Here is a 21447-nt window from a genome sequence, read left to right as displayed (position 1 = left end):
GGGCACGACAATAGTATGCTCGGGTCGAAGCACTTTGGGTTTTTACCACGCAACCACTGAATTATCTCCTGAGAATTATAGGGTTCTATCCGACTTAAACCAAGATAGTAATTTATTCTTATTCCAAATACACTGAGATTGCGCAAGGTTTGGTGTAGAGATCGACCGATATATCAGGCCAATATTTTAACTTTTTCACATGAATAATCGGCCTCGGTATGAGCTTACGATTTTAAAATTTTGACTTTATTTGGTGTATTTATACCTGTTGTACATATGAATTCCAGTCTCACAGTGCTCCTGGCTCCGACAGTATACTGCATGTCCTCCCTTCTCTCCTCCCCATTTCACGCTGTCCTATCTAATAAAACCTACGGGCCAAAAAAAAACATATTTTTTTTTAATGGTTTTACACCAATCGAAAAGGTATTTGTGATTTGTGACAGGAAGTGACATCACACTGATTGGGTTGATTAATTGTCAAATTTACATTGACATCAGATGAGTTTTTGACCAGCGTTTGCGGGGTAATGTCTTGTGTGATGTCATCAATCACAAACTGGAAGTGGAATTATACGCCTAAAAAAAGTTCTGTGATAACACTTTTATATATTTTTTGTTGCAAAATTCAAAATATATTTCTTAACTGCTTTTTAGTTCAACAAGTCATCAATCATAAACTTCACCATAAGAAGAGAACGCTGCACAACATGTGACCACACTGTTTTCTTATAGGTTTGCAGTGAGACAGCGCCATCGCCATAGAGATTTGTCTTTATTATTGTACTTTTTTATATCAAACTGTGTCCCTTAGTGTAGCTGAGTTTATAGCCATTACGTATCAGAATATTTGGTGGAAATAATCAAAAACTGTCCTATATTTGGCCTAAAAACAACGGCAGAGCTTATCGTGCATCGGCTTTAGCATCAGAAACGCAAATCCCACTTCTATTATGCTCTTTAGTGGTCCGAATTTAAAACCTCAATATTCCACGACCCTGCAATTCTACGGGGACAAAACTATGATCGCCGTGTTCCCAGTTACACTCCAGTGATAACCCTTTAATTAAGATTTAGTTTTGCCCGTAACCACGCTTAACCTGCTCGTCCAAAATGAGACATCGGCGGTCGACATCATTAACACAGAGTCCCCGCCCCCCGCGTGGACCGAGCCAAGGTCGCTCGCATCAGAGGGACGATGTACTTTCTTTTTTTCATTTAGAAGTATTACCTGCTCTCACGAGTGCCCAGTGGCCCCGGTGCATTTGATCCTCGTTAATAATTTGTAACGTTCCCAGCTTTTGAATCTTAATTTGCCGCTGGAATTAAGAATTTGGAAGATCTGTGCGTTTTTTTCAATTTTCGCATCCAAAGTTAAGCCCATTTTTGACACAAGTACGGATTTAGCTGCGGTAGTCCCAACGCGGTTAGCTTAAAGACGATCGCACAACACAGCTGAGATTTTTAAAGGGCCCATGAAAAGCTTTTATGATTTTCTAACTGTGACTTTATTTGGTGTACAGTGATCCCTCGCTATAACGCGGTTCACGTTTCGCGGACTCGCTGCTTCGCAGATTTTCATCATGCATTGTGTTCTGCATTCTGATTGGCTAAACAGTCTCTCCGCGTCTTCTCTACCTGTGTGTCAATAACGGTATGGATTCATATGTACACGTACGTAAAACCGCTTGCCAAATTGAAGTTTGCGAGGCCGGTGAGAGCGCCGCGCGTGAGAGGCCGGTGAGAGCGGCGCGCGTGAGAGGCCGGTGAGAGCGGCGCGTGTGAGCTTCAATGTTTTATGGAGTATTTCATTGTATAATAACTGTAAAAAAATAAAGGTTTCTACTTCGCGGATTTCGACTCCCGCGGGTTCTTCTTGGAACGTAACCCCCGCGATAAACGAGGGATCACTGTATACCAAATGAAGTCACAATTTACCTGTTGTACATATATATTATAGTTTTACGATTGAGCGATCAATCAAGCAGGTATTTGTGGAGAAAACGTTGAAAAATCTGTAGAAAATTACAGGAAGTGACATCACACTAGGGACACTCATTCCAGTCATAGTTTATGCGTAATTTACACAAAAGAAACAACTTTTTTGACCCTCTAAACATCAAATCAACAAAATAAAGTCGCCCTCATATATTTGTATTAGTCAAATTTTTAAAAATGTGACATTAGATGAGTTTTTGCCCAGTGTTTGCTGGGTAATTTCCTAATGTGATGTCACCAATTACAAACATGAATTAAAACCTAAAAAAATAAGCTTTTTATATGATGACATTTTTATACTTTTGTTAGCAAAATTCTAAATATATTTATCTCAACTGTAGTTCAGTTTAATGAGACGTCCAACCTGTCAGAGGCACTTTAATTAATTTGACACTGCCTCATCTGTAGACAGCATAACGAGGGATAAAACTCATTATTATTATTATATATATATATATATATTTATTTTTTTTTATTTTTTTTTTGCTATATGTGCAAAACGTGAGTAGCTGATTCCCCATGCGCTCGGACAGTATAGGTAATGCAAAAAAAGAGGGTTTAATTAATGGGCTTACACTAAGATGAATAGTCTCTTGGCAGCGATGACAATGCGTTTCTAATAACTTGCTTTAACAACCTGTCACGCGGGGTGCGAATTCCCCCACGCTCGATTTTAATTAATATTTATGCATCACTAACAATACTGTTCACTTCGTGCGCCGCTGTCAACTCAGAATAACCGATATCCCCGAGGTGAAAAGTACCCGTCATCTTAAGGTGACGAGAGTATTAGCACGTCCCGACAATCAAGAAGAAAACCTGGGGACGTAAAGATCTCAAATGTTATCGTCCGTTATGATTATTGAGAGAAAAAAAAGGCACGATTTAATGACAATTCATGATTATTGAGACGGTGAAATCGTCATTCCGTCGTCAGTCGTTTTTCATTCCCTTGATCTGACGCGATACATTTCCTCAAATTTGTGACCGGCTTTACCAAACTGAACTTTCTGAACGACAGAATAGCGTTAAATGAAACAAAAACAGCCAAATAAAATAATTCTTTACACTTAAGTCTATTTTTTGGACGATAGATTGGACAAAAATATTTAGTTTTGCTTCTAAATTTGTCACCATTATTATTTTTTGGTCCGGACTATAAGTCGCACATTTTTTCATAGTTTTGGCCGTGGTGCGACTTATACTTATATACTTATACTCCGGAGCGATTTATATGTGATATTATTTGTTATTTTCACACTTGCACCTGCATTTCATACTCCAGTGCGACTTATATGTTTTTTTTCTTCTCTATTATGCATTTTTTTGGGTGGTGCGACTTATACTCCGGTGCAAATTATAGTCTTGAAAATACGTTATATTGTGACCTGAATAACTGATGGCAAAACTTCGTCGCAGGGAATATTCCGGATGCTGGGAATGCATTAAGTGAGGAATTCACTTAATGTATTGCAAAGACTTCTGTTTTTTTCCATATCAAGGCTGCAAATATTAGGTACAGCACCTTTAATGTTGTTATTATGTAGAATAACAAAATGCATTAGACTTACAGGCTCACAATGCCCTTCATATCAGAATAAACTTACCCTATGAATAATTCACCGCTTTCACCCGGCAGATTCAGCCTTACTGCAGTAGTCAGCAGGTTAATACGCTGTTGTATAATATATATATACTATTTAACAGCATATATAAAAAGCGAAGTACAATGTATGGGCGCATACAAAGTATATTACATATTTACATGTTTAAAACTGTAGAGCAGATTTGACGTTATTAATTGGAAATGCTCTTCATTTGCCTCTATTCAGGTCTCCAGAAAAAAACAATCTAAAAATAAATTGTGAAGGTGGATATGAAAATGTAACGACGCGTAGCTGCCAAGTGTGAAAGTGTGTCTATATTAAACCACACCTGCTCATACATAGAAATACAATGTTTATCTATTAATTATAACTTCTTTTTTTTGGCGGCTACATTTTTTGAACTACAGCAACAATTTATTTTAATTTAATTCTATTTTATTAATTTTGTTCATTTTATTCATTTCATTTCTATTATATTTCTATTTTATTTCTATTTCAATTCTATTTCTTCATTTTGTTTCTTTTATTTATTTTATTTCATCCACAAACAAAATCAATAATGAAAAAAATCATTAAAATTAATTTTAAAAAATGTTTTTTCCATTCGTCTAATGTTTGTTACAATGTCAGTCTAGTAACATATTCTAATTTCGGATTTAAAATAGCAACACACTTCAATTACAATTAAACTATTTTTTTTTTTTTTTGCTGCAATCAAAAAATCATACCAAACACAGAGACAAACGCGGCGCATCCTTCACAAAGTGACACAGTGCACCTTTAAGACGATGATTATTCTTGCTAAATTAACTTTATACTTGGCAATGGAAATGTAGGCTACACAAAACCCGCTGGCTCCAGAGTGAAACAGAGGGAGGTCGGCGGGGTTAAATCTAAATAAGGCGCGTTCGTGTCGGCTGCTGGGGGAAGGCGAAGGGGGTCGAGGAGGTTTGCTGAGGCGGGCATCCTAATTCCACCCAACGCAGAGGAGGCCCAGAGGAGGCCCAGAGGAGGCGGCGCTGCTGTGAGTCGACTGGAGATGTCGAATGTCGACTGTCGACTGGAGATGTCGACTGGAGATGTCGACTGGAGATGTCGACTGGAGATGTCGACTGGAGATGTCGACTGGAGATGTCGACTGGAGATGTCGAATGGAGATGTCGAATGGAGATGTCGAATGGAGATGTCGACTGGAGATGTCGACTGGAGATGTCGAATGTCGACTGGAGATGTCGAATGTCGACTGGAGATGTCGACTGGAGATGTCGAATGTCGACTGGAGATGTCGAATGTCGACTGGAGATGTCGAATGTCGACTGGAGATGTCGAATGTCGACTGGAGATGTCGACTGGAGATGTCGAATGTCGACTGGAGATGTCGAATGTCGACTGGAGATGTCGACTGGAGATGTCGAATGTCGACTGGAGATGTCGACTGGAGATGTCGAATGTCGACTGGAGATGTCGACTGGAGATGTCGACTGGAGATGTCGAATGTCGACTGGAGATGTCGACTGGAGATGTCGACTGGAGATGTCGACTGGAGATGTCGACTGGAGATGTCGACTGGAGATGTCGACTGGAGATGTCGACTGGAGATGTCGAATGGAGATGTCGACTGGAGATGTCGACTGGAGATGTCGAATGGAGATGTCGACTGGAGATGTCGAATGTCGACTGGAGATGTCGAATGTCGACTGGAGATGTCGAATGTCGACTGGAGATGTCGAATGTCGACTGGAGATGTCGAATGTCGAATGGAGATGTCGACTGGAGATGTCGAATGTCGACTGGAGATGTCGAATGTCGACTGGAGATGTCGACTGGAGATGTCGACTGGAGATGTCGAATGTCGACTGGAGATGTCGAATGTCGACTGGAGATGTCGACTGGAGATGTCGAATGTCGACTGGAGATGTCGACTGGAGATGTCGACTGGAGATGTCGAATGTCGACTGGAGATGTCGACTGGAGATGTCGACTGGAGATGTCGACTGGAGATGTCGACTGGAGATGTCGACTGGAGATGTCGACTGGAGATGTCGACTGGAGATGTCGACTGGAGATGTCGACTGGAGATGTCGACTGGAGATGTCGAATGGAGATGTCGAATGGAGATGTCGAATGGAGATGTCGAATGGAGATGTCGAATGCCGACTGGAGATGTCGACTGGAGATGTCGACTGGAGATGTCGAATGCCGACTGGAGATGTCGACTGGAGATGTCTAATGTTTGTTACAATGTCAGTCTAGTAACATATTCTAATTTCGGATTTAAAATAGCAACACACTTCAATTACAATTAAACTATTTTATTTTTTTTTTGCTGCAATCAAAAAATCATACCAAACACAGAGACAAACGCGGCGCATCCTTCACAAAGTGACACAGTGCACCTTTAAGACGATGATTATTCTTGCTAAATTAACTTTATACTTGGCAATGGAAATGTAGGCTACACAAAACCCGCTGGCTCCAGAGTGAAACAGAGGGAGGTCGGCGGGGTTAAATCTAAATAAGGCGCGTTCGTGTCGGCTGCTGGGGGAAGGCGAAGGGGGTCGAGGAGGTTTGCTGAGGCGGGCATCCTAATTCCACCCAACGCAGAGGAGGCCCAGAGGAGGCCCAGAGGAGGCGGCGCTGCTGTGAGTCGACTGGAGATGTCGAATGTCGACTGTCGACTGGAGATGTCGACTGGAGATGTCGACTGGAGATGTCGACTGGAGATGTCGACTGGAGATGTCGACTGGAGATGTCGACTGGAGATGTCGACTGGAGATGTCGAATGGAGATGTCGAATGGAGATGTCGAATGGAGATGTCGAATGGAGATGTCGACTGGAGATGTCGAATGTCGACTGGAGATGTCGAATGTCGACTGGAGATGTCGACTGGAGATGTCGAATGTCGACTGGAGATGTCGAATGTCGACTGGAGATGTCGAATGTCGACTGGAGATGTCGAATGTCGACTGGAGATGTTGAATGTCGACTGGAGATGTCGACTGGAGATGTCGAATGTCGACTGGAGATGTCGAATGTCGACTGGAGATGTCGACTGGAGATGTCGAATGTCGACTGGAGATGTCGAATGTCGACTGGAGATGTCGACTGGAGATGTCGAATGTCGACTGGAGATGTCGAATGTCGACTGGAGATGTCGACTGGAGATGTCGAATGTCGACTGGAGATGTCGACTGGAGATGTCGAATGTCGACTGGAGATGTCGACTGGAGATGTCGACTGGAGATGTCGACTGGAGATGTCGACTGGAGATGTCGACTGGAGATGTCGACTGGAGATGTCGACTGGAGATGTCGACTGGAGATGTCGACTGTAGATGTCGACTGGAGATGTCGAATGTCGACTGGAGATGTCGAATGTCGACTGGAGATGTCGAATGTCGACTGGAGATGTCGACTGGAGATGTCGAATGTCGACTGGAGATGTCGAATGTCGACTGGAGATGTCGACTGGAGATGTCGAATGTCGACTGGAGATGTCGAATGTCGACTGGAGATGTCGAATGTCGACTGGAGATGTCGACTGGAGATGTCGAATGTCGACTGGAGATGTCGACTGGAGATGTCGACTGGAGATGTCGAATGTCGACTGGAGATGTCGAATGTCGACTGGAGATGTCGACTGGAGATGTCGACTGGAGATGTCGACTGGAGATGTCGACTGGAGATGTCGACTGGAGATGTCGACTGGAGATGTCGAATGTCGACTGGAGATGTCGACTGGAGATGTCGACTGGAGATGTCGACTGGAGATGTCGACTGGAGATGTCGACTGGAGATGTCGACTGGAGATGTCGACTGGAGATGTCGACTGGAGATGTCGACTGGAGATGTCGACTGGAGATGTCGACTGGAGATGTCGAATGGAGATGTCGAATGGAGATGTCGAATGGAGATGTCGAATGGAGATGTCGAATGCCGACTGGAGATGTCGACTGGAGATGTCGACTGGAGATGTCGAATGCCGACTGGAGATGTCGACTGGAGATGTCGAATGTCGACTGGAGATGTCGAATGTCGACTGGAGATGTCGAATGTCGACTGGAGATGTCGACTGGAGATGTCGAATGTCGACTGGAGATGTCGACTGGAGATGTCGAATGTCGACTGGAGATGTCGACTGGAGATGTCGACTGGAGATGTCGACTGGAGATGTCGAATGGAGATGTCGAATGGAGATGTCGAATGGAGATGTCGAATGGAGATGTCGAATGGAGATGTCGAATGTCGAATGTCGACTGGAGATGTCGACTGGAGATGTCGAATGTCGACTGGAGATGTCGACTGGAGATGTCGACTGGAGATGTCGACTGGAGATGTCGACTGGAGATGTCGAATGGAGATGTCGAATGGAGATGTCGACTGGAGATGTCGACTGGAGATGTCGACTGGAGATGTCGACTGGAGATGTCGACTGGAGATGTCGAATGGAGATGTCGAATGGAGATGTCGAATGGAGATGTCGAATGGAGATGTCGAATGTCGAATGTCGACTGGAGATGTCGAATGTCGACTGGAGATGTCGACTGGAGATGTCGACTGGAGATGTCGACTGGAGATGTCGACTGGAGATGTCGAATGGAGATGTCGACTGGAGATGTCGACTGGAGATGTCGACTGGAGATGTCGACTGGAGATGTCGACTGGAGATGTCGACTGGAGATGTCGAATGGAGATGTCGAACGTCGACTGGAGATGTCGACTGGAGATGTCGAATGTGTGTGTGTGTGTGTGTGTGTGAGATTTGAGTGTTTTTGTCGACTTTCTTTTTACTGGCTAATGGCCACTGGGGGGGCCATCTAGCAGGAAGCGCAAGCTTTGACACACTGTAAAAGAAGATGTCAGGGGACATATCATATTATCTGTATTTTAAGCTGCAACACAATGTGTGTTTTATTACAATCTGACTCATTTTCACAAATAAATTAGTCTAATGAGGAAGTGAATCTAGACGCTGCGACACACACGTGGAGCGTGGACATGTGATATACAGCGCTCTGCAGTTTTAGAACCTGCGGCATTGAAATGAGACTTTCTTGGCCCGACTTTCCCCCATGTGTAAAAAGACAACTCTGCATCACTATCGTGGACAATATTTCTGTGTAAATATCTCATGTTACAACGAAACACTCACTGCAGCTCACAGAGTCATCAAGGACAGAGGGGACAGTTGGTACAGAGGGGACAGTTGGGACAAAGGGGAGAGACAGGGGACAGTAGGGACAGAGGGGTGTGGTGTGTTTTATGTTTGTTAAGCTTCAAAGTGCTGTGTGTTTTATTACACTCAAACTCCTATTCACTGAGAAATTAGTCTAATTAATTGCGCAGGTGCACCACGAGAGCCCCAGTAAATAAACGCATCACTACCACGTTTATTTATGTGTAAATATCTCATGTTACAACGTGGTTCATTGACAGGTGCATTGTATTTGTACAAGTTCCATTTACTTCTTACCCGTCAGAGGCACCTGTGCAGTCACAATGTCATGTAAATTGCTAATATTTAAATGTGTACAGTTGTAGCTGTATTGCTAATGAGGTGCTAATGAGGCGCTTCCTCAACAGGTGATTGATTGGTTGTTTGTTTTGTAGCTGTATTTTAAGGATTACCTGCACATTGGAAGAAAATTAGCATGCAACTAACTCTGGTCTGCGCTGTACATTAATTGTGAAATATCCCTGCCAAACAAATAAACAAACAAACAAACAAGCCGTGAATGTACTTGTCCTACACCCCAAACAGCTTTTCACCCAAAACACAGACTACTTTTCTTACGGTGACAGCACAAACTAATTTTATCCACCAGCAAGCTCTCTAATCCTCTTAGAAACAATAGAATACCGTATGCTGTTTGGATAATTCTGCTCTTCACCAACAAAAGCTCTATTCAGACGTGACTTTTGGACATTTCCCATTTGAAAGCCCGGTTGGAGCAGAGGCTGGAGCTGTGCAGCAGGTGGCCCGACACAACCGCTCTGACCCACAGTTCATCCTTCACTCTTCACTCGACTATTTTTGGATCTGCTGCTGTGTCGCCGCATCTGAAAAATCCACCAAAAACAAGTGGACTCGGAAAGACTCTGGCGACGGTACTGGTTGCACTCACGACTTGTCAAATGGAAGGCAGGAGGCAGTTTGTAAAAGTCCATGGGAGATTGACCGTTTTTGAAATAAATGACGAGACTGAAAATCAACGTGTCAGTGAATGGGTCGTCGATCCGGCTGTATTATTAATCGTGTGGCGTTAAAGCCCTTTTAACGGACTACAATTGTACCTTTTGTGACTGAATAATGACACCGCTTGATAGAAACATACCGTATTTTCCGCACTATAAGGCGCACCTAAAAGCCTTTATTTTTTTCAAGAAACGACTTATATTCCAGTGTGCCTTATATATGGATTAACTCTGGTCATTCTTACTGACCTCGAAGCGATTTTGTGTGGTATAAGTTTTGTTCCGCTTAATGCGCCTTATATATCAAACAATTATTGACAGTGCACCCAATAATCCAGTGCACCTTACAGTGCGGAAAAAACTGGACTTATTTTACCTTAAAGTTAAAGGTACCGTATTTTCTGGACTATAAGTCGCACCTTTTTTCATACTTATACTTATTTTTTTACTTATATACTTATACTCCGGAGCAACTTATATGTGATATCATTGTTATTTTCACACTTGCAACCACATTTTATTTATAGTCCAGTGAAACTTATATATTCTTATGCTTTTTTTGGCTGGTGCGACTTATAGTCCGGAAAATACGGTAATTTTTTCAAGTTCTTCCTATAATTGAGCTGTAACAGAAGATCATAATTTTACATTTGTTTCCACCGTAAACCTCAATATAGACCTCAAATATTGACCTTAACGCTTAATAATGGCAACAGGTCCATTGACTTCCTGTTCACAACTACTGAACTGACAAGCCCCACCTCTTCATAGTGACATTTCCCTGTAAAAACAAGCAACGTATTGTCATTTACATGTTTTTATTTTTTTGAAACATGGCTAGATGACACCAGGTTGTGACACAGGGGTGTGGGCGGGGATAGGGGGTAGGTGAAAACAGGAATTTTCAGAGCACTCATGTCTCAAGTGCACGACAATACGAGATTACTCAAAAAATACAGCTTTGAGTAAACCGATGATAGGAAGCACTGTTATAACAAGTTTGAAAGCTCATTAAAGTTTTATTTTGATTCATATTTTCTTTTTGAAGAAGACATATTTTGCTTTTGTCTGCCATGTAGTTATAATCACTGACATACGTGGATCATTATTTCACATTCTAAACTTTTAAAAACACAATATTGATCCAAAAAACAATGTAAAAATTATGACTTGTGGTTGAAAACTGAAAAACTTTCAAACGTTGAAATGTTTAAATGCATAATTAAGGTGTTCAGGAGCCTTAATTATTGAAAAAACATAATGACAACCGGTTTAAATAAGACAAGAAATGCACACATTAAAAACAAAATAGGTTGAGATTTCTCCAGGGCAAGAAAACTGTTGATTTTATCATTTGTGCGGGATTTTTTAACACCTAAATAACTGCTGCTTCTCCGATTTTCCGTGATAAATTTGGCAGCCCGTCGAGAGGTGAAGGGAAGTAGAAAATGCAGTCTACCTGATTGAATTACACTAATAACTCAACGTGCGCCACCTTTCAGACTTATTCGAATACAGGAAAATACTCACTTCCTTTTCTATATTAAGCCTATTTTTCAGCTCAATACTAGTGCTGAGAGCTGCACTACATATTCATCAGGATGCATCGATTTGAACGAGCTGGTCAATAGACTTTCTCTCTCTTTCTCTCTTGTCTCTTTTCTTTCTGTGTCCTCTTGTTATTTTATTGCCCTTTTCAAAACAACAACCCTCGTCATTCAGCACTACCGCTATTTCCAAAAAAGCGCTGACAAACTTGAATGTATCGCCGTGATACCGCTGCACAGAGGAGCCGGTGTTTATGGGGACTTCTTCTGCTGCAGAGGAAAACAAAAGGACACTAAAATGGAGCGAGTGGGCGGTGCAAAGGTGGTCATTAAAGAGCGTGGCCTTGTAGAGGAAAAAAAGGACGTTTACAGGCAGGTACAAACTCAAAATAATTACAGTGCGGGCCAGCTGCGCCTGGAGGTTAAACTAAATTGAATGCAGAGAAGGCGGGAGGGCGCTATTACTGCTATTGTGTGTCTTTACGCTTACACAGTATTTTTAGCGTTTAATATCGCTCTGTTTTTCAGTCTTATGACTGCCAAGCTCTGACTTGAAAAGAATGCCCTGGAACGCCACTCGAACTGGCAAATCCTATAGTGAACCAGGAGTGGGTTGAGGGACTTCCGGTTAACAGATAAACTATGACGTGTTACAACAAATATCCATCCATATCCATAGCACCTTTTTTCATAGTTTTGGCCAGGGTGCGACTTATACTTACATACTTATACTCCGGAGCGACTTATGTGATATTATTTGTTATTTTCCAGAAATCCAGAGATATTTTACCCTTTTTAAAGTCCATCTTTGCCAGACTCGTTCTAAGCATTTCTGACGTCAAATCACTTTCATTACAACTACATACTTACATTAGCATGCCTGGGCAAGCTTTTGTTTTTTTCTCGTTTGCCGCCAGTGGGTGGTGCAGTAGCACAAATCCTGATGAGGGAACGCCTGACTGGTACAAAGTAATGCGTGTTTTTTAGTTCTAAAACGCGAGATGCCAACGCAAATGTACTCAAGAGCATGTATATTTAAATGCTGATGACAATGCAATACATAAACACAATATGTAACCTTTATTATTATATTTTAAGAAATAAAAGTCATGAGAAAAATGAATGGCAATTATACTTTATCCGCTCTTGAGCTTGAAAGTCCCCGACTTCACTGTAGCTACATCCCGTACTTTCCAGAACACATGTCCAACACTAAATCGAGCCTTGAGTGGGCAGCGTGGAGACAATTATCCGTACGAAGTCACAACAGACCGACGCCCCCTGCTGTTCCGCGAGGCCCGACGGAACCTTGTGACTGGCTTCTCTCAGCGGGCGGCCAGGTTAAAACCGCTGTAACTGCCACTTACACAATAGCTTACAGTAAACCCGAACGCGGGGAGAAATGCCTCGACGCACGCCCATTCCTGTCAGTTGTTGATGTGCCCGGCGATGCGGAGAGGAGGCAAATTGCTCCCAGTTTCTGAGGCGCGGTCGACTCGAGCGCGGAGCGAGGTTCGTGTCATCGCTTTGTTTGGCTTAAGGCTGACATGTGACAAACCACAGCCGCGTACGAGACTCCACCGCCGCTTCAGTGTCGGCCCATTGTGCGGCGGGATTAGGCCGAGAAGAGAGATCAAACCTGGGAGTTTAACGTTAAAAAAGACAACAAAATCCTGTTGCGGCGTCAACACTTAGAAGGACAATGGGCCTCCAGGCAAAGCAATCACTTAAACGTTCAATATTATGCAGCATTCAAGTCTTTTATACGCTTTATTTCTGGTATTATGTGAAAAAAAAAATATATATATATATATATATAGATCGTAGTTTTACATTTTGTTCATTTGTAAACAGCAAGATTGATAACAATTGATTAAAAGTGGATTGTAGTACTGATTATTTGCTGCTAATCTCGCCTCTTCAAAGCAGCGTTTCACATTAGCAAGCAGCCGATTTAAGCTGTTTAATTTATTTATTTTAAATGGCTATGTAATATTTCTGAAGAATATATTTTAAGAATCGCAAGCAGTTTCAGTTGTTGTGGGCAGGGATAGGTCAAAACTAGAGCTGGGTTTCCATTCAAATTTCAAGAATCGATTCGATTCCGATTTTTACGTTTCAAAATCATTTTTTTTCCGATTTCTCAGATCCCATCCGATTCGCTACGATTTCGATCTGATCCGATTTCGATTCAATCCGGGGGTTAGTGTTATTAAAAATGAAAAATGTATTTGAACCGTTTCCTTCACTTCATGACTGTGTAGAGAAGCAACATATTAAAACTAGTATTATATCAATATTAAACAGCAAATCTTACAAGTATTGGTAGTTACTGATGGAAGACTGATGAAAAGGTTAAGGGTCAATCTACCTTAAAGAAAGATAATCCAGGAGTCCTGAATTATCTTTCTTGAAGGTAGATTGAAGTTCACTGAGGGAAATGTAGAAAATAATTGTAATGAAAAAAAAAAAAGAAACTATCTTTGGACGTACAAATCGATAATCGGTCATTAATATGCGAATCGATTAAAAATCGGAAAAAAATCGATTTTTTTCAACTCAGCTCTAGTCAAAACACAAGTACTCGAGCCTCGAATGCAGGGCAATCACCGTATTTTCCGGAGTATAAGTCGCACCCGCCAAAAAATACATAGAAGAAAAAAACTATATAAGTTTAAGTATAAGTATAAAAAATATATAAGTTGCACTAGAGTATGAAATGCAGTTGCAAGCGTGAAAATAACAAATAATTTCACATATAAGTCGCTCCGGAGTATATTAAGTATATAAGTATAAATAAAAGTATAAGTCGCACCCCGGCCAAAACTATGAGAAAGGGTGCTACTTACAGTACGGAAAATACGGTAGTCAAAATGCATGAAAAACAAGCTAAGCTAATGACGTGTTAGAACCATTAGAACATGGATAAAAGCTCCAAATCAATAATATGTCAACTTTAAACTGAATTTGAACCTTTGTATGACTGGTAAGAACAACTTACAACTATTTATGCATTAAAAAAGCAGGTGAAATGAAAACAAAAGCAAAAGCAGTTTGTAACAAGCTAAACGCAGCTCCTGATAATGCTACACTTTCTATGCATCATAATGGCAGCAATTTGTGCTTTAAAATATATAAGAATGAAAGAAAAACTGAAACATGCACGAATGAAGCAAAGCGCAACCTCAACATGGTTCATTTTACATAATTTAGACAACTTTAAATATATTGTTGGGTTTGGATTTCCATTTAAATCAGGGATTTTTTGTTTATTTATTTAGTCCATAATTTTTTTTTGTCCACACGAGCGCATTCCTTTATAAATCATGAAATAGCAAAGAAACTCATTTCAGAGCAAAAGTAATTTAAAAAGGCAGAATAATGCATAATGTGACCTTTTCCGCGCGTGTGAAAAGTGCAAAGCGCATGCACGTTTCCGGCGGTTGCGACTGTCAACAATTAATTACGGGAAAATTACGAAATGATGAAAATGGCTGCGGAGGAAAGGGGGTCGCGGCGGTTTGCGAGACCCCTGTCAGAGTCGGGGGGGCTTGTCGAGTGAGGCGTGATTCACTTTATGAGAGAGAAAAGTCCACGGCAGGCCGGGATAATCGCCCGACTGCCATCGTTATAGCTACAGCTGCAAAAAGCCCAGCAGAGTGTTTAATAATAATTCAAAAATATCATACATTTTCAAAAATATAAATTATCAGTGACCCGAGAAGAGGATGGTCTCATTCTGTAGCTAACAGTCTGAAGAAAAGATCGATGCCAAACACCATCTTATAAGTCAAACAGGTCATTTGTTACGGACGGAGAAATGCGCCGGACGAGCCTTCATCCTGAATATTTTCAGAGAAGAAAAGTTTGTTTACTTGACAATATCTCGAAATCGGATAACTTCCGGAAAAATACAAGTGGATATTGTTTTTCTATGGATCCTTACGGACAGACTGAGAACAAGAATTTACAGAATAAACGCAGATTCGTCCGTCATGAACAGCAAACAGGTAGGACATGCGTTTGTAAAAGTTGAGACTTTCTCACAAACTATTGGCAATTGCTTATTGGGGCATATTATTCAATGACATATTCGTTTTGTTGAGAAAATAACCTTTAAAATGATGTATGGCTTGCTGGTATTGACCACAAAAATAAAAGTGATGATGTAAGAGAACTTTTCTAATTTGGAAAATGCGCGCCGGCGCACAGCTGGATGGTAACGGGTTATATATTTATGTTGTATTTATTCACTACATAAGAAAACAATTTAAAAAATACTTAATGTGAGCCGGGTCGCCTCTCCACAGCGTCATCTTGTCAACGGATATTAGTTTAATGTCGTACTGTGGAACTTTTCAGGCAAAGCAATACTATTTTCCTTTAGTTTATGGATCTTTTGTGTCTTCTTCAGATTTCCCCCGCCCATATTTCACCTCCATCACTCAGTCTGGAAAGGCATCTGGGATAGAATTCTACTCATTAAGCATACAGCTGCTTCACTGAAACAACCTTTACTAAATGTCATGAATGTTAAAAAAAAAAAAAAAAATCTAATACAGATGTTTTTTTTGGACAATTGCACCAGGTTTATATTAAACTGTTAACAACATTTAATTCTAGAATGAATTAATAGTTATTCATCTTGATTATTGTTCTTGAATTGTGCATTGAAACACTGGAATTGCCCCTTTGTGAGACTAATAAAAGATTTTTTTTTTTTTTTTTTAACTTGTATTAGTGTTTTGATTATTGTGAAATTATTTGATTAAAATTATTCACATTTATTGACCCAGCGGCCAAAAAATAGTGAAATAATAGAATAATTTTCACTCACACTGTTCAATAGATCATCAATACTTTATGTTAATGTTATAGAGACATAAATATCCAGATTAAATACATGCAGGATTCATTTTTGTTTAGTTTATCTCCAGTGTTCTCGCTGAGGGCTTTTGGCATGGCGGCCCGCCATGCTGCCACCGGCACCCGTCATGCCATAAAGATGCCGCCATGCGGCCTGCCGGCACCCGTCATGCCCAAAAGATGCCGCCATGCGGCTGACGGCACCCGCAATGCTGAAAAGATACCGCCAGGTATCAAGATAACCGTGCGCGCGCCGCGGGCATTTTAGGGTGCTGCTGCGCTCACTTGTGCGTTTGGGTGCCGCGGGGGGCGCGGGCAAGGAGGGCCACTCCGCGGGCGCCGTGGTGTTAACTCGCGCCGCCTGCTGCGCTCGGCGAGCGGGCGCCGAGCGGCCGAGTGGGCACCAAGCGTCGCAACATTGGCTTTCTATATCGAATTTTTTTGGTGTCCCACCGCTATCCTCAAACCTCAGCCCAGCGAGAACACTGCATCTCTATTACTACTTTTAATTTCTTATGTAAACAGCTTCACATTCCCCACTGTTGCGAGCAGAGGGCGCGGAAACTAAGTCATATTTTCAGAGAACAGCAGCAATCCGATAATATTTTTTAAAACCTTGAACAGAAGAATACTTTGAGTGTGTTTTGAAAGCGCTGTCAGAACCAGTGCGATGTGCATTTCGGTATTATTTCGTTGTCAACATAAATTATGAAATCCCTGAAGAGATGAAAGCATAAAAAACAATCACGGGTGCCGAAAAACCCAGGAAAAGGACGGCCCATTGTACGGAGGGCATTGTTGAGGTTTACAGCTGCAGCTAAGTGCTCTTGTGCTCGGCAGCGGCGGGCAGGCCATGCTAAAGTGCCACTACTCCATGTTTGAATAGGCTCTCCTGTCCTTGTGCCGTTACCCAATGTCGCTCGCTAATGCCCGTTTAAAGTCGGGCAGGAATCGCACGCTCGAGAAGGCATGCCGCTCACGCACTCCATTTACTGTTCGACCTTCTGCCAGCGCTTTACGAGAAGGAGACGGTCGGCGCGTGACCTGCGAGGACGAGACGGTTCTGCCGACGCCGGAACGGCAAAGAGCACGACAGCTTTTTACGTCGTTTTTATGGATCGTGTTGAAACTGTATTAACGTGCTACCGCCAGGAGCGCGCTGGAGCTTTTTATGTGCTGTAGAAACATATGAGTGTTTTTATTTGACGGTCTCTCAAGCTGACGATGCAATTCAATATCATGTTATAACAGAAAAGGCAATAACAATGTGTAAAGATTTTCTCCAACTTAAACTTGTTCTTTTATGGGAAAGACTTTGAAAGATGCATTTGTTTCAGAACTTAAATGAATGTATAGTATGGTCAGGCGTTCCTTCGTGACAATAGTACTTAGTTTTGGGAATTACCATCAGAGAAAATGACTAAATCTAGCTTGGACACAGGTGTAATTTGATGGTGTGGGTGGGGTGTTGATGTAGTGTCAGTGTGGTGTGGGTGGGGTATGGGTGGGGTGTTGATGTAGTGTCGGTGTGGTGTGGGTGGGGTATGGGTGGGGTGTTGATGTAGTGTCGGTGGGGTGTTGGTGGGGTGTGGGTAGGGTGTTGATGTAGTGTCGGTGGGGTCACTGTTACGACCATTTGTCCAATCGTAAGGTTTCAACATGTTATGCGAGGAACTATACAGAAGGCCAATCAGAGCAGCAGTCTTTTCCATTTAATTCAAACCTTTTTCATTTCAAAACGGATGCGATGATCCAGTGTGACCAGCTCCTTTCCCTCCAGTAAATACAGCGCTCCCCTGTGGCCTTTACGAGCAGATTTAACACACACGTTTTATTTGGCTCGTATCCTCGTGCGGTTGAACAGTTCAATCTCGCCGTACTTCATGAGAGTGCGAGACAAAAATCATCGTTGCAAAATGTCCTTATGTCCTTTTTTTTTTGGCAGGTCTTAGAATTGCAGAGTTTAAAATCCACTAGTGTGCAATCGGCTTAAGAATGCCTATTATACGCCACTAAAATAGAAGCCTAAAAATACAAAATGATGCACTCGCCAGGCAAATCCACACAGATACTGTAATACCAATTATACTAGCCTTGTTTCGTTTTGCTGGGTCAATACATTTATACATGCAAATGCTTAATAAGAGTGGACGGTCAATTGAGTGAAAGGAGAAAAAGTTCTATTTGACAAAGCCTGTTCTAATTATCTAGTATTTCCAAGTCTACCTGTGCTCATTTCACTGTATTGCACACAGCAGGCGAAAATAATTGCTTTTCGCCAATCTACAAGTTCATTTGCTCAACTTTTATTGATCTAAATGAGTGAGGGGGAAAGAAAAACAATCTACAGCTAAATTAAAAGCGCCATTAAATGGGAAAATTGGTCGGGGAATTGCCAACATCTGTTTCCAGCCATAAACGCCAAGGTTAAAACCGAAGAGCCAGAAGTGTGAGGCGAGGCACAAGTCAACAAGGCCTCAAGCGATTGGACAGAGACGCAAAGCTCTTACAGTCTCTGCTGTTTTTAGTCATGGGGCAACAGCAACTTGAGCAGGTTGCGAAATAGACCGGGGCCCGTAAGCAGTCAGATCTCCGGTGGGCCCGGGGTTTGAATGTTGAGGGGGCCCGCCGTGCCCCTGTATCCAAATTCCTCGAAAAATATCAAGATTTAACTAGTAATTTGGCCATATTCGGGGTTTTTTCATCGCTTAAGTTTCGTTTTGACAGACATGCCCACTTCGCAGTCTTCACGCTTCTCATTGGCCGAGCGGCATCTGATTGGCCGCTGTGTTCGGTTGCGTTCGGTTGTGCTCGGAAAGGCCCGGTCTAATTTTGCCCCAAAAGTGATCGGCGGCGGGCGTCAATCTCGTCTCAGTCCACTATTCAGTCTTTTTAAAGTTGTTTGCAACAAAAGCTGTGTCAATGTGGAAGTATCCAAGGGCCCCCACTTTGGAGTTGTTAGCATCGGGGCAATGTATATATGTTAGTAGTTTATTTTGTAGGCTGTGATTTTATATATTCCACAAGATCTCCTTGTGTCAAATGCTGTATACAGTATTTATTTTGTATCTAAGAAACATTATTATATTGAATTAAACAGTTTTAAAGATCATGATCTCTGGTTTATAGGAATTAAGTATTTGTGCTCTTCCTTCATATCAAATAAAAGATAAAAGAATTTTAAATTGTTTTACATGCTAATAACGAGGTTTAACACATTTATCTTGTTCTTATGACGCCGCGATGCCGCGCGCGCTTGTGGGCCCCTGAAATGGCTGGGGGGCCCCTGACTTTTTTAGGTAGGGGGCCCCCCTGGCCACTAACTTTGAAAATCTATTTCTCAGCCTGTTGAGGAAGCCAAAAGGTGATGGCGAAAACGATCGACGGAGGTCAACGCGGTCAAAAAAGCGATAATGCGGTATAATGAAAATTTTCAACATTAAATTAGTGTTCTAAAACCCAGCTATAATGTAAAAATGAAAATAAAAATCACATCTGTCTCCTGAGAATAGTGCTTATACACCCCCATGCAACCCACTACCATCTCCTGCTGTCTTTACTCATGTATGCACCTCCATGGTCTTGTTGTCTATCACTTTTTACTTTACAAATTCAATACTCAATGAAGAGCAAACATGATGATTAAAATGGGCGTATTTCATTTCGAATTTGAGTAGGTCGTGGTTAAACAAATAAAAATGTTAAAATGTATTGGGTTAAAAAGTAGTGATATATCGTAGAATATCATGAGCAATACATCGATTACCGTATGTAGCGCAAAATCTTGATATTATTGTATCGTAATTGAGCCGTGTATTGCATCGCATTGTGAGTTCAGGCTTCAAAATTCAGACAAAATATTCTAAATGTACTTTCTTTATTAAACTCTATGGTTCTTATTTAAAAACGGTTTAGAAAACGTCAAATTGTGATTTATTTATTTTTACTGTATCAATACTTGCTCAAATGAGTATCTAGTTTCGATACTAGTTTTAGTATCATTTAGTATCTGAATTCTATACCTTTGAAAACCCTAGTGTTTACAACAAGCAAAACACTTCTTATAGAAAGTGGTAAGCAAACAAATGTACAGTTATGTATTTTTTTTTTAACAATTATACTATATTTTTCGCTCAAAATACGCCTTTTAATTCTCAACCCTTACCCTTTTGACTCATCCATTGTTCATTGTTTTATGTTGCACTGAATCACCAAGACAAGTTCCCATGTTTGTGAATTATGTTCATTGACAATGGCAATAAACCATTTCTGATTCTGATTCTGACATAACAAATACAGTAGAACAATCTGAACACAACATGCACAGCATAAAGCAGTCGTCCCTCTATGTTACTCTGCCCTGCTGCTCTCCTTGACCTTGCAGAGACCTTCAAGTGAATGGACTCAGCTTGCAATGGTATTTTAACAACCTGCTATAGCTGTGGTGTTTGTGGCTGTGTTTATGACTTTTGGCACTCGATACTTCAATGGTGCACCGACAAGAAAAGGGGAACATTCCAGGCTGTCTCCCGTCAGGGCAGGTCAGCAGTGGACACTTGTGATTTAAGACCAATGCCTCATGAGCTTGGAAAGACAACAGAGCCACCAGCAGAGGAAAGCCAGGGATTTTAAGGGTACGTATATACAATTAGAAAACTAGTGTTGTCTTTTTCACACTCAATAGGAATACTAAAGTAAAAGGATTACCCCATACCGATTGTCATAAAAACACTTATATTACCATGTGGTCTCATACTAGTTCCATAACCAAACAAGGACATTATAAAACTATTCAGGAAAGGTACAATTTAGACTTTTGATACTAGTAATCTGGGCATTGATTCTTTGGAAAACCCCATTTGTTAATCATGATAATACCATTATATGTAATAGTAGTATTACATATTGTATATGACATATTTGATGCCGTTCCACTTGTTGGGTTGGATTACTACTTTTTATCAACTCGCCTTCGTCCTTCATTCTCCACTTCATTCTCCCCAAGAATACAAGGAAAGGCTTTTTAGGGTTATAAAGAAAAAAGGCTGAATACATGTTTCAAAACAGAAATTCTTCATGTTTGCTACAAAGAAACGCATTATAAATCATCAAACTAAGAATTGACAAGTGTAGAGATGGTAGAAAACACGACTACATCCCAATGAACCCTAGCATTGACAAGTGTAGAGATGGTAGAGAAGAAAGCTACATCCCAATCAATCCAAGCATTGACA

At 41.4% G+C, this 21447-nt stretch overlaps 1 protein-coding gene across 2 annotated transcripts in view; it reads right to left on the bottom strand.

Moving 5' to 3' along the window:
• The window catches only part of LOC140355276 (kelch-like protein 29), a 420755-nt gene that overhangs the window by 224871 nt on the left and 174437 nt on the right, over window positions 1–21447 (bottom strand). The gene's annotated exons all lie outside the window — the stretch shown is intronic.

This window comes from Eucyclogobius newberryi, unplaced genomic scaffold (genome assembly GCF_026437365.1).
Source record: "Eucyclogobius newberryi isolate DKJ021-1_F unplaced genomic scaffold, fEucNew1.0.hap1 SCAF_1, whole genome shotgun sequence".
NCBI lineage: Eukaryota > Metazoa > Chordata > Actinopteri > Gobiiformes > Gobiidae > Eucyclogobius > Eucyclogobius newberryi.
This window is presented reverse-complemented; position numbering and strand designations above follow the sequence as displayed.